Source organism: Protopterus annectens, chromosome 17.part0 (assembly GCF_019279795.1).
Source record: "Protopterus annectens isolate FY-2018-M chromosome 17.part0, PAN1.0, whole genome shotgun sequence".
Classification (NCBI taxonomy): domain Eukaryota; kingdom Metazoa; phylum Chordata; order Ceratodontiformes; family Protopteridae; genus Protopterus; species Protopterus annectens.
Window position 1 is genome coordinate 646,323,779 of NC_056751.1, and position 14,074 is coordinate 646,337,852.

At 34.3% G+C, this 14,074-nt stretch overlaps 1 long non-coding RNA gene across 1 annotated transcript in view; it reads left to right on the forward strand.

Annotated features, from left to right (window-relative positions):
* Positions 1 to 1,845: 1,845 nt before the first annotated feature.
* LOC122791369 overlaps positions 1,846 to 14,074 on the forward strand; it is a 35,876-nt gene continuing 23,647 nt past the window's right edge. Inside the window, exons 1-2 of the long non-coding RNA XR_006363154.1 lie at positions 1,846 to 1,953; positions 10,050 to 10,148. This is a non-coding gene — a long non-coding RNA (uncharacterized LOC122791369). The remainder of the gene's footprint in view (positions 1,954 to 10,049; positions 10,149 to 14,074) is intronic.

Consider the following 14,074-nt stretch of genomic DNA (forward strand, 5'->3'; position numbering starts at 1 on the left):
CAAAATACCAAGATAACATAAGTTGCAGTGGTTGGGCCCCCCCCCCCCAGGACCAGGGGGCCCCCAGCGACCGCAGGGTTCGCTGGTGCCTAAAACCGGCTATGCCAGAGAGGCATACACTTAGAGATAAACACTAGTTTATTAAAGTTTATCTGTTTTCCTAAAAGAAATAGAGTAGCATTAATACATACTATTAGAACACAGGAAAAAGGAGGACTATATTTTCTGGATATTTGATCATATATGAAGGCATCAATACTCAAACTTTTTATGGAATGGATAAATCCTAACTATTTTGCCAATTGGAAAGATTTGCACACAGATATATTAACAAATGATTCTACTTTAATAGAAAAATGTTCAATAATGAATAAAGTCAACATATCCTGGTACCTACTAAACATCAGTATGCAATGCAATATAACAAAACCAACCAAATCATACTTGATTAATCACTACTTTAACTCATTCAGAAAATTCATTAACTGTAATATGGATTTAAAACTTTGGTTCGATCTTTTAATTCCATTTACCATAACAAAAAATTATCCTCACAAAATATACAGAGAAATAATTACTTCATGGGAACAGAAGAAATGTTTTTGTTGGCAACAATGCATTAGAGAACTTAAAGTTCTAGACAAGCAATTGATAATGGCTACTTATGAAATTACATGTCAGGACTAGCTGGCTTTACAAAGTATATTAATGTATTCCCAAAATTTATGTAGAATAATTAATAATTCTTTCTTTAATAATACACCAAAATTTATAAACTGCTTATATGATACTATATACAAAGATTGTAACATGAGAAATAGTATATCAAATCTATATAAGGAATTAACTTACAAAACAATACCTAAAACATCCTTTTGGCAGTGCATATCCAAAGGGCATTTGTTACAATTCACTGAAGAAATCAAATCAAATATTTTACTATCTATGAAATTTACATCTAGTTCACATTATTGGAAAATCTTTAATTGGAAATATTTACATAGAGCATTTCTAACCCCAGATAAAATTACCAAAATCAGTCCTTCTAGGAAAAGAATATGTTGGAGATGTGAACAGGAATCTAGTGCTGACTGGAATCATATGTTTTATGATTGTATTAAAATTAAATCATATTGGAATGGAATTAAATTTTTACAGGCCTTATTCAGTGAATCTTTTAATTTATCTAAAGCCTTGATATTGTTGAATGTTAATGAAGGTCCTCATTTGAATAAAACAGCTATGTATTTATTATGAACAATACTTGCAATTTCCAGGAAATGCATAACTAGAAGATGGAAATCTAACACTGCCAACTATGGAAGACTTTTTAGACCTGCTGAAGAGTACAATTTTGATGGAAATCAAAATCAAAGAACTAAGAATTTATCCTAGGCCATTGGTAAACAATCCATGGAAAAAAGTTTTATCCTTAATGGACACTTTACAAATAACAGCAGACTCTCTCTCTGATAACTTTATATAGTTACATCTGTACAGTAATCGAAAATATTAATTACTATTGATGTCAGGCTAACTGTAAATAGTGTATATAGTTATTTAAAATGTTATACAAAAATATTGGGAATGCTTTTATATTATATTATTATTTGAAAATAAAAAAAATATGGGTTAAAAAAAGAAAGAAAATGTATGGTAGTATCTGAGTGAAAGAAACTATTGCTAGAGGTATTATTTCATTTTTTAAACAAATTAAATTCAAAAATAGTACAAACCAAGAAGTGTGAGGCTGGTTAAGTAATACCATCAGCAAAGATGCAGGTGCCTTGCTGCTGTATCACATTTTCTTCATTTCTATCATTTTTCTTATAACAGATGAAAAGATCACAAAAAGAAAACTTACCACATCCACTACTTCCACAACACAAAGTTCGACCACTACCACAACAACCTCATCAACAACAACAGCAAAAACACATGTCCCTGGAAAAGGTGAGTCTGCACAGGTAATTTCACACATCTGTACTGATGTAGAACCAGTATCCTAATCTAGTTAACTTAATTACAGCTATACTCAAAATGTTACAATTATACTACTATTAACATGGATGTTCCCTTTAGTCAGACTATCAGAGATGGGATGAATAGCAGCCTGTGTTCAGGAGAAAGAAATGTTTTTAAATAAACTTTTATAAATGTGATGCATCTACATTATACATTTTGCCTCCTGCTCTCTCTATCTGCTGTTTTATTATAATTGTACTCATATCTTTTGTCAGGGCTTTTCTTCTCGGGCCTCAGCTAAAAAAGGGTCTTTTTTGCCCAGCTGGATTTCCTCAGTCAACAAATGTAAAATGAAATAAATAAAATATTGTCTCTGCCTCAGTATCTGGATATTTGAGATTAATTTGCATTATTTAAGTACAGCTAATGTCCAGTAAAAGATGCAAAGAGGTATTTGGCAATAATTAGCACACAGTAATATACAAAGTAGCACGATGAGAGGTGAGGTGCAGGGAGAGCAATTCAGAGACAAAAGTACAGTGACTATACAGAAATAGGGTAGAATGTATTGAATGCAAATGACTGCATAATGGCAAACAGATGATTACAGTTATACTAATGAGGATCATGATATATGAAAATGATTCACTTAAAGATGGCAGAGTGACTCAAGAGACATATGAATTTAGCATGGAGAGCCTCAGTCTCATCTATTACAAATGATGGATTTTCCAATCTGTAGGAGCTCTACTCAAATAATGATATTAGAAGGAGCAGCACTGTTAGCCAAGTAGGAAGTGTTTGTAATTCCCTTTGCAGCTACTAACTGCAGAGTTCCACATTGCCTACCTCTGTGTCAGAGATGGGTCCAGACTACCTCTTGACTATACAGATTTTTGCAGAATTTCTAGATTTTTGCCTCATATTTCTAGTCTGTTTTCATAAAATTGTAGTTTTCTGGCAAATCATCTACAAATCATCGAGTACTAAAGTCAGAAAATAATCACAGACATTTGAGTTTCAGGCTTCATTTAGTTTATAAAATCCATACTAATGCAGAACCTGTTATTCTACCAACTTTCTAAGTTTCTAAGGGCAATATTTAAAATGTATTCCTATTTTTGGGCCTTTGTCCCCCACATTATTATATGTCTTCATCCAGATTTCTAGCTCTAAGAGGTTGACAGGTATGGGTCCAGTAGAAGCTGATATGGCATGACCTCCATATCAAGGACATTGTTAGCTACTGATATGTCAACAGAGATATCATACAAGTGTTAGTAAACATGTATAACTCACACATGTTATTAACGAAGATGCATGCCATGCCGATACCATTGTAGCATTAACCATCCATGCCATAGAGAACTTTCAGTGTGATGCAGAACATGTTAGGAGTTTTGCAGGCTTTGGCCTCACAGAGCTTATACTAGTTCCTTTATCTGAAGTTGCAGAATATGGAAGAGTATATATGCTTTCTGCATACAACAGAAGACTGAACTACCCTCATGTGGACATTATAACACAGATCCTGCTGTGCAGAGGTCCTGGGGACCACTAATTGTGCAAATATTGCCATCTAGGCACTACATAACATGGTGTCTGGTATTTTAGCCAAAAAGACTTACACTTCATCAGCTGCCATGTGGTGGGCCATGCAAAGGGTATTATGTAAAATGTGACTGTATACCATCCAGACAATTACCATGGTTCGCATATCTGACACATATGCCTTCTACCAGCATTTTGTGCCATATGACTTACCACAAGGTCATCTAGCTGGGTGTTGCACAGATTATCAGCTACAGAGGCCAGATACTTCTGTTGTTGTGCTGTGACCACTCTCACTATATGGCATACTGATGTCAGCAATGGCCATGTTACCACTGCAGCCTTGTACTAGCACAGTGCCAAGAGCCAGTTCTTCTACATACAGTGGATATAAAAAGTGTACACACCCCTGTTAAAATGCCAGGTTTTTGTGATATAAAAAATGAGACCACAATAAATCATTTCAAAACTTTTCCCACCTTTAATGTGACCTATAAACTGTACAATTCAATTGAAAAACAAACAAATCTGTTAGGGGAAAATATAAAAAAAAAAACATACAATACACTGGTTGCATAAGTGTGAATACCCTTACACTAATACTTTGTTGAAGCACCTTTTGATTTATTACAGCATTCATTCTTCTTGGGTAGGAGTCTATCAGCATGGCACACCTTTACTTGGCAATATTTTCCCACTCTTCCTTGCAAAAACACTCCAAATCTGTCAGATTATGAGGGCATCTCTTGTGCACAGCCCTCTTTTTATTTATTTTTTTAGTTTTATTTTACATTTGTTAACCAGGTTAGTCTGGCTGAGCTTTTGGCTCATTTTCAGCAGAGACCCGGGAAGTAAAGCTCCTCAGGACTAGAAAACAATTTATTAAATTTTACTAACATAGTAGTAACAATCAGCTGTAGGAAATTACAAGCAGAGACCTGGAGAGAAAAAAAAGCTCCTCAGGCAGGTCACCCCACAGATTTTCTATTGGATTTAGGTCTGGGCTCTGGCTGGGCCATTCCAAAGCTTTAATTTTCTTCTGGTGAAGCCATTCTTTTGTTGATTTCAATGCATGATGCAGGTCATTGTCAAGTTGAAAGGTGAAATTCCTCTTCATCTTCATCTTTCTAGCAGACACCTGAAGGTTTTGGGCTAAAAGTGACTAGTATTTGGAACTGTTCATAATTCCTCCACCTTGACTAAAGCCCCAGTTCCAACTGAAGAAAAGCAATCCCAAAGCATGATACTGCCACCACCATGCTTCACCGTGGGGATGGTATTCTTTTGGTGATGCAAAGTATTGTTTTTGTACTAAATGTACCTTTTGAAATTGTGCCCAGAAAGTTCAACCTTGGTCTCATCAGACCATAACACATTTTCCCACATGCTTTTGGGAGACTTGATGTATGGTTTTGCAAATTTTAGCTGGGCCTGGATGTTTTTCTGTGTAAGAAAAGGCTTCCGTCTTGCACCCTACCCCATAACCCAGACATATGGAGAATATCAGAGATTGTTGTCACATGTAGTACACAACCAGTACTTGCCAGAAATTCTTACAGCTCCTTCAGTGTTGCTGTAGGTCTCTTGGCAGCCTCCCTGACCAGTTTTCATCTTGTCTTTTCATCAATTTTGGAGGGATGTCCAGTTCTTTACAAAGTCACCGTTGTCCCATATTTTCTCCACTTTTTGATGACTGTCTTCACTGTGTTCCATGGTATATCCAATGCTATGGAATTTTTTTTTCCCTTCTCCTGACTGATACCTTTCAACAATGAGATCCCGCTGATGCTTTGTTAGCTGTCTGCGCACCATGGCTTTTGCTGTAGCAGGCAACTGACTAAATGTCAGGAAAGTCCTACTAGGACAGCTGAACTTTAGTTGGGGTTAAGCAGAGTTTCTTTAATTGATAGCAGGTGTGTACCCAAGAAGACTGAATGCTGTAATTAAATCAAAAGGTGCTTCAACAAAATATTAGTTTAAGGGTGTGCACACTTATGCAATCAGCTTATTGTATGTTTTTTTATTTTTAACATTTTTCCCCTAACAGATTTGTTTTTCAGTTGAATTGTGCAAGTTATAGGTCACATTAAAGGTGGATTTTAACAGGTGTCTGTAAACTTTTTATATCCACTGTATGTCCTAAGCCAATAACCTCCTGTTTTACACATGGCCATACTATGAGCTATGTACAGGAGACATTTTATCCTTCTCTATCATATTTTGCAGTCTATATAAACAGGCCACAGTGTGACCCCCCCCCACCAATGGGCAGTAAACTGATATGTCCCTGTGCTGTGTTGTGCTGCCTGCCAGAGTGAGATACCACCTAGACTGGGACCTTTTCTGGTCATGTGCTCAGTACAATGTCAGAGTGAGGCCCACCGGCTAGACAGTAGCCTGTTATTCTTTTGTGTTATGTTACCTTACCCAGTCTACTATTGTATATCTATATCTGTTACTTTCAAGCACCATATGTGCTTTGTACATTGATGCAGTACATTGCCAGTTCTTTTATCTTCTGTCATTATGCCTATATAATTAAATAAGCTCTTCTCCTCTAAATTCCTGTTCTTGATGTGCTCATTTTTAATGTGGTCTCCCATGATATGGTAGTCATGGCCTCTATGATGCTGCAGTAGACCTCATAACACTGTCATTATAGGTTCATAGGTTGGTACTAGGCTATCGGCCCTAGGGCCTATACAAGCCTAGCCATAACAATTCCCTGGCTATTTCTTCCCACACTATTTACTTCCCTGGACCCCTGTCTAGCAGGGCGACTGATGTTATCCCCGGGGGTGAATTTCCTTTCTCCCATCCAATCATCAATGTTCCTTTTGAAGAGGGTCAAAGAGGCACTCTGCTTGACATGTATGGGCAGTGTATTCCAGAGTCTGGGGAGTCTCTGGGTCAGGAACCTATCCCTCCAGCATGTTTTGTTTATTGTGATGACAAGATTTAGATCCCTGGAGCGTGTGGCTCTGAGGGATTGGGATTTCTTTGTGTAGCATGTCCAAAAGCTCTGGGTTTGACATGGCCTTGTGTGTTAAGCAGAGATCACCTCAGAGTAGATGATATGCGACAGAGTATAGCTGGAGTTTTTTAAGGTAGTCAGCATAGGGAATCTGCTTTAGGCCTGTGATTCTTTTAGTGAGGTATTTCTGCGGCCTTTCCAGTTGTTGCAGATGTCTTGAGAGGTAAATACCAAATGGGGCGTTGTATTCTATAATAGGTCTAATGAGGGATGAGTACAGTGGGACAATGACCTCCTTTTTTTTGGATGAAAAGCCCTTAGTGATGAGGTGAGAACAGTAATCTAATTTATTGAGTAAAGAGAAAATAAAAAAAATCTTCCATTTTATGGATGTCGAAAATGCATTGTGTTTGTAATTATTATTATTATTATTATTTTTTGTTTGTTTTATTTTATGTTATGTTTTTGTTTGTTTACAAAATAGGTTTCAGAAGTAGTTGACATTACTGACTACTGAAGTGATACTTGGTATAAGTTTATTTCCTGCAGTTAATAATAAATGAGTTTAGCAATGCAGGTTAAGCATACATAGCTGCAGAAAATAAATTATCACCAGCAAAGCGTAAATCCAGTCACATGTTGAAGTTATTTGAATTGATAGCATAAGGTTATTGGAGTATATATTTCTGTTAATTTTGGTACTTTTTAGATGTTGTTTAGTTGTTTAGTCAAATCTTCATGACCTTAAAGACTTTAGCATGCTAGCCTGGTCTGTGAAGAACTGCTTCTTTAAGTTCCTGCAAATTCATATTCATTAGTTCAGTAATCCTGTCCATACTTAGTAATCCTGTCCATACTTATAAAGCTCTGCTGCCCCATCTTCTTTTGACCTTGATGTTTCCCACCATCATTATCTCCTATGCTAAGTCATAGGAGCAGTCTGGATTAATTTGCTTATATACTGACTATTTCAAATTTTTTGTAGTCAACAGAATTCTTAAAGGTTTTATAAGTTCATAGGTTCATAGCAGCTTACTAGGCTAATGGTCCTAGGACCTTTACAAGCCTAGCCATGTTATACCCATGTTCTCTAATTGACCTTGGTTAGATGGTTGTTATTCACAGAATGAGTCTATGATCAGCACAGACTGCACCTGTCCATGAGGGACATAGGTGACACCCCTAGGGTCTCCCATCAATTGTCTAGTTTGCATTTTAATAGGGATATTGAGGAGCTCTACTTCACATGAATTGGGAGTTTATTCCAGAGGAGCAGCAATCTCTGGGAGATATATCTGTCTCTCCTGCATGTTCTGTTAATGTCACAGGCTAGGTTGAGATCCATGGAGTGAGTGACTCTTGTCACATTTGATTAGCGGATGTGCAGCATGTGCATTAAGCTATGGTCAGACATTGCTCTGTAGGCCAGGTGCAAGTTGCTTCTCAGCAGCCTGTAGGATACAGAGCACAGTGACAGGGCTTTCAGTCTTTCCATGCAGGTCATGTTCTGGAGGCCCTGAATATTCTTGGTGAGAAACCTCTGTGGTCTCTCCAGCTGCTGCAGGTGTCTGATGAGGTATATGCAAAAGGGAGCATTGTACTCTATTAGTGATCTGATGAGGGTGGAGTACAAAGGAGTTATAAAATCATTAGTCTTGGATGCAATGCACTTACTTATGAGTTTCCTTCTTTTACCTAAGTGTAGTGTTAATGACTTTGCATTTTCCATTTACAAAAGAGAGACTGTCTTGTTTCTAACTTAATGGTTAACACTTTATTAGTTACAGGTTAAAATGTCATTGTCAAGGCTAGAAATTGTCTCAAAAGTCATCAAGCTTTGTCCCAGGGAGTACAGGACCTGTTGAAGCAGGTGCATGAATCACTTAGTGAAATCAGTATTAGCTTTAAGTCTAACCTGTATTCTTAACCTTTGGCATTGCTTTCAATTTCTTATTTTTACTCAACTTTAAAAGAATGCTTTACTTCTCAAACTTTGAAAATTCTGCCACTTATCATAGTGTGGCATTGTCCTTGATGTGTTAGTGAAGCTCTGTGTCACTTTTTGATGGTCATTAAACAAATATCTTATAAATCATATGTATCTCAATTAGTTCCCCCAAGAAGAATAAAATTTAAACACAAGCAGCTTGTCAAAAATACTAACAAATACCAATGAGAATGGGGTAATGTAAGAGGACCAATGTATGCCGTTTTAACTAAAATAAATGAGAGGGTAGCTTACATGCATTTCTGCCTGTCTAAAATGTATTGCCTTCCAGTGTACACTACTTGTTTTACTGAACAGAGATATGTGGAGGTAAATTAACAGTAAGTGTGAACCAGTTTTGTGGTACACTTAACTGTGTGTTGCAAAAAACAGTGTCATAGCCTTAGAATCATGTCTATGCTTTGTGTGGGGGTGGAGCATGTGTATGTGTTGCACAGACCTTTGGTATAGGTGACTACTGGTGTGTGGGAGTGTCTTTGGAAAAATAAACCAGTCCCAAAAGTGGGTAAAATATTTAGTGTGTTATGTCTTCTGAAAACACACTAATTTCAGTGGAGCATTCAAAGGGAAAAGTTGTATCATACTCTAAAGCAATTATTTATATTTATTTATTTACTTACTTGTTTATTTTGCATTTGGCCTGAGGATAAAAGCTCCACATCTACATTGGCAATATAAAACGGAGGCAAAGCAGTTTACATACAAAAGGATATAATATGACAAAGTCAGGGATATATATATATATATATATATATATATATATATATATATATATATATATATATATATATATATATATACACACAGAGTGAGAGAGATAAACTATATGTAATACAGTACAACTGTTCACATGTCACTTTTGATTTTGTAGAACTAGTCCTTGACAAATACAAATTTGCAGAGAAGTTAGTCAGAATGCATAAATGGAATTAGTATCTTGTCAGAAGATTTGATGGAGGAAAAAGTGAGGAAGATGCATCAGTGATTCATCACTAGTTGGGTAAATACAATATCATCAAGTGCAAAGGGAATAAAAACATCTTCATGGAAAATTTAAAAAAAATACAAAAAAATACAATCAGCTGTGGAAAATAACAAATTATTCAAATCATATGAACACCAGAAAGAAAAACAGGAAAACAGGTTATAAATCATAATAAAAATTTGAGGGTTTCCCAACAACTCTGTGTTGAATACCATTCTGAAGTGCTTACATCATGATAAACAGGATCTCGATAAACAGGATCTCACAAATGTTTAAAAAGTCCATGTAAGAGAGAGAGGAGAGGGGAGAATAAAGGAGAACACTTCCTCTTGATCCACAAGAAAGCAATCAAATTGTGATGCAAAAATCTGAATGTAACTCATAGTTTCCTGCTTTATAAATGACATTTCCAGATTAACAAAATGCATGAAAACCATTAAATCTAGTTCTTAAAATCACTTGAATAAGTTATAATATAAAAAGTATGCAGTTGTTTAAAACACCATGTCAGTAATATGCATGTATCTCAGTGTGTGTTTAATTTTTTCATTATAATCTGTTTTCAGCACATGAAACATTCACAAAAAGAAAGCCTTCAACCACATCCACTACTTCAACAACACAAAGTTCCACTAAAACAGCAACAGCAGCTGCAACTGAGAAAAGTAAGTTTGCGCCATCTGCCATTACACGTCTAACTGGTTATATAGCTAAATATTTCCGGTGAAGTTTCATTTCCCTAGGCCAGATGTATTAATATTCAAAATGTCAATTCAAAAGGCAGAGTTACAGCTAATGTTATCTTTTTATATATCATACTTATTAACAACAGTGACAATTTTTTAAGAAACAAAAAAATGATAAACTTTTAAGAAACAATCAATTTGTATAGTAGCATTGCCTATACGGTTATGTCTGTTTGATTATCAGGATATGTGAATCTAATATCTGTCATTTTAGTGTAGGCATTGCCTAAAACGATTCAAAATAACTACTTGTTAAAGAATATAATTGATTCCTCTTATGGCTAATTCAGCAAGATCGTCACCACTTTGAATTGAATGTTTTCTTATCATTCTATGTAAATATTTTTCTTACTAATCAACAGAAACTTTTTGTCAAACTGTGATGTCATAAAAAGGGCAAACTGACTATAGAATGAAGAGTAGGAAAAATGAAAGAAAGGTTTCACTGTGATTCACATTCTACAAATGTTATTCTGCTGTCTATGATAATCACCATTAGAAGAAAATCACCTGTTATAGATCTTATCATTTCAGCTTTAATCATTGCAAACATCTAAATATAACCATGCCTCATCATAACTATCAAGCAGAAAAAAATCGAAGACCAAACATTAATCCAATGTATAATAACCAACACTCCATAAATAAATAAATGACATCGTAGTCTTTTGCATATAAATATGTTCAGGATAAGTAAAAACGAAAAGAGAAAATATGCAATAAAATGTGCAATTACAGCACAGTTCTGATGTTTCTTAATCAAATATAACAGAAATGATTTACTAAAATATAATTTAGGAAGGTAAGAAACAGTCTATGCAATCCTTTAGCAACTCTGAAAGTTAGACAGGCGCAGCAGTATGACATGCAACACATATTGTGACCCTTTCTCTACGCAGTAGTTTAGAATGTGTAAGCATACAGTTGTACCCATATCATTAAAAAAGGTAATATGAATCATATTATTTGACATTTAAAGTAAATTGCCTGAGTTCACTGTAGTAAACTGTTCTGAACTTACATCAATGACTTCTAGATTGTCAAGAAAAGGAAGTATTAGTGGGAAGTATTATTAATACTTCCTTTTCTTGACAATTTTCAAAAAGTTGAACTCTATTCTTAAGTTTTTATGGTATCCTGGTATCCTAATAAATCAAGATTTTTTTTACTCAAGTAATTTTTATTTTAAAACAGTAGTTTGAATCATTCACAGATATTATATATAACAATTTGAAAAACTATATACGATATTTACATCCAGCCTGACATAAGTATGAAATTAGACGACTTATAAATATAGTTGATATAAACACACACACACACACACACACACACACACACACATATATATATATATATATATATATATATATATATATATATATATATATATATATGGGTCTACTGCTTTTGGTCGAATTACATTTGGTCGAAAATGATTTCAGGCAGCCCACTTCACCGAAAATGCATTTCACTGGAAACCCATTTGGTCGAATTCCATTTGGTTGAAAATGGAATATAGCCCCTGCCCCACTGCAGTGCAAACCTGGAGTGAGAATATAAAGTAAGGGGGGTTGGGGAGCACAGCCCCCCACATTGGGGTGTGTGGGGGTGAAGCCCCCCACATAATTGCAGTGTATGCACTATTATATACATATGTATCCATTAAAAATATATTGAAACATATAACGTCAGTAAAAACTTGTTGTAAAATGTGGGAGGTACCCTCCTAACTTTATATTCTCACTCCAGGGTCACACTGCAGTGGAGCAGGGGCTATATTCCATTTTTGACCAGTTGAGCTTTCAGTGAAGTGAGCTGCCTGAAGTCATTTTCGACCAAATGTAATTCAACCAAAAGCACTAGACCCATATATATATATATATATATATATATATATATATATATATATATATAAATATATCAGAGAGAGAGAGAGACTAGATCCAATTGCATAGTATCAATCAATTGCAGGACGTTTCTCCAAGCATTAATGACTAATGGTAATGGCTTAGGATGATTTCTAAGTTCTTTGATTTTTACTTCCATCAAAGCTGTTTTCTTCAGTAGAGATAAAAAGTCTTCCATATTAGGGGTTGTTTTGGAGTTCCATCATCTTGTTTTGCATTTCTTGGCAATTGCTAGTATTGTCCATAACAAGTACAAATTTGTTTCATTCAAATGGGGACCTTCATTTAATACTACTAGAGATTTAGATAAAACAAAGGAATCTGTAAATAAAACTTGCAAGAAATTATTAATATTACTCAAAACATTTTTAATATCAGTACAATCAAAAAGATGTGATACCAGTCAGCTTTTGATGCTTGCTGACATCTACAACACTGTCCATTTCTGGATGTAGTAATCTTTGCAATTTTATCAGGCATTAAAAAAGCTCTATATAAAAAATTTCAAGTTGACAATTCTCCAATATTGTGAATTAGATGTCAGCTTAACAGAGAGTAAAAAATTTGATTTGTTTTCTGATGATAAAGATATCAAATAACCTTTGGTAATATATTGCCAATATGTTGGCTTAGGTGTTGTTTTGAAGGTTACTATTTCCCCTATATAAGTATGAAATAGCATTCTTCATATTAAGATTATTGTAAATGATTCCAGTCTATTTATGAATTTAGAAGTATTCTTATGGGAAGAATTATTAATTACTCTACACAGTTCCTGAGAATATGTTAAAACATTCTGTAATATTGATCAGTCTTGTGATGATATATCATAAAATGTTTTATATATTGAATATCTGTGACCTTTAAGTCTCTAATGCACTGTTGCCAACAGAAAAAAAATATTTTGTTCCCAATTTGTAAGAACTTTCCTATGTACTCTACTAGTAAAGTTATTTGTAATGCTAAAGGGAATTAGTAGATCAAACCAGAGTTTTATATCCATATTTACATTAACAAATTTCTTAACACATTAAAAGTATGATTAATCAAATTTAATTTAACAGGTTTTGGTATATTGTATTGTATATTAATACCTAGTAGATAACATAGTTTCTTAACTTTATCTGTTACCACAACATTTTTTGAAAGGGTATTTTCATTTATTATCATAACAGAAAGTAATAATTTCCAATTAGACGAGTAATTGAGATTTATCCAATCTATAAAGATTTTAAACAAAGAAGCTTTTATGTAGGATTCAATGTCTGGAAAGTTTAGGCCTCCTTGCTCCCAAGTTCTAATGTGATGTGTGAGAGCCACTCTATTTATTTTAGGGTACCACACAAATTTTAATAGAAATGAGTTTATTTCCTTAAGGAATTGTCTCTCAGGAAGTTACATAATAGCTTGAGCTACATATAGAATCTTAGGGAGCAAAACCATTTTTATCAACTGTAATTTGTCTTCAAAGTTCAAACATATTTTATTCCATTTATTTACAGAAATAATTGTCTTAATAATATTATTGTAATTAACAGTTATTATCTCTTCCATATCTTTACATAGTACAACTCTTAAGTAATTTAATGTAGTCACTTATTTCCCAATAATACTGTTTTGATTTGTTTGGATTTCTTTCTTTTTATTCAATAATAAAAATTTTGATTTGGATTTATTAAAGTGAAGTCCTGAAATCATATAAAATTTCTTGATTAATAAATCTGATTATTCTATTACTTTTTTAGAGTTAGGTATTGTGAGAAGCACATCAACAGTGAATAACATTATTTTCAAATTATACTGATTATATACATCTGTACCTTTTATATTTGGATTAATGCATATTAGAATAGCCAGTAATTCTATAGCTAATGCAAACAAGAGTGGTGACATTCAAAAATAGTAAATCAACAAACTTGCAAGAAAAAGCAGGTC